Genomic DNA, 662 nt, shown 5'->3' with positions numbered 1-662 from the left:
TCTAATGGAAGACCTGCTACACCACAATGGATATCAGGAAGTTCAACAAATAGAACAAAGGATTATCATAACATGCCACAAATATCAAAATGAAATTATTGCTAGAACTACTTTAACTCATTCACATTTAAGAAAGTCTCCTACAGTGATGCAAAAGACAATTCACAGCACTCTCCTCACCCTCCTGCACAAATTCATGTTCCCAATATGCCACAGGAATCCCAATATGCCACAGGAATCCCAAATGCTCTCCACCCCATCTTGACTGCTCTTCCCCACCTTCCTCTGATCTGATATCCGAGCCCCAAAACCATGTCAATTCTCTCAACTCTCCTGACTTCCCTTCTCCCCAAACCTTTACATTCAAGTCCTCTCCTCATACCATAATATTTCCTCAATTTTCTACATCTCTGCTCTCATCACCACCTCTCCTCCACACCATCCCCTAGATAGAACATAGAGTTATCAGGTGCTCCCCTTTCATTTCTCTTTCATCCCCTTTCAGCACATCACCCTTTGCCACCTGCAACATTTCCAAAAGGTTCCCTCCACTGGCCATATTGTCTCACTCCTCAACCCCATTTTTGCTATCCACAGGAACTACTCTCCATGACTTCTTAGTCTAGTCATTGTTTATCACCCACCCCTCCCCGCCCATTGGT

This window comes from Narcine bancroftii, chromosome 1, assembly GCF_036971445.1.
Source record: "Narcine bancroftii isolate sNarBan1 chromosome 1, sNarBan1.hap1, whole genome shotgun sequence".
NCBI classification, from domain to species: domain Eukaryota; kingdom Metazoa; phylum Chordata; class Chondrichthyes; order Torpediniformes; family Narcinidae; genus Narcine; species Narcine bancroftii.
This window is presented reverse-complemented; position numbering follows the sequence as displayed.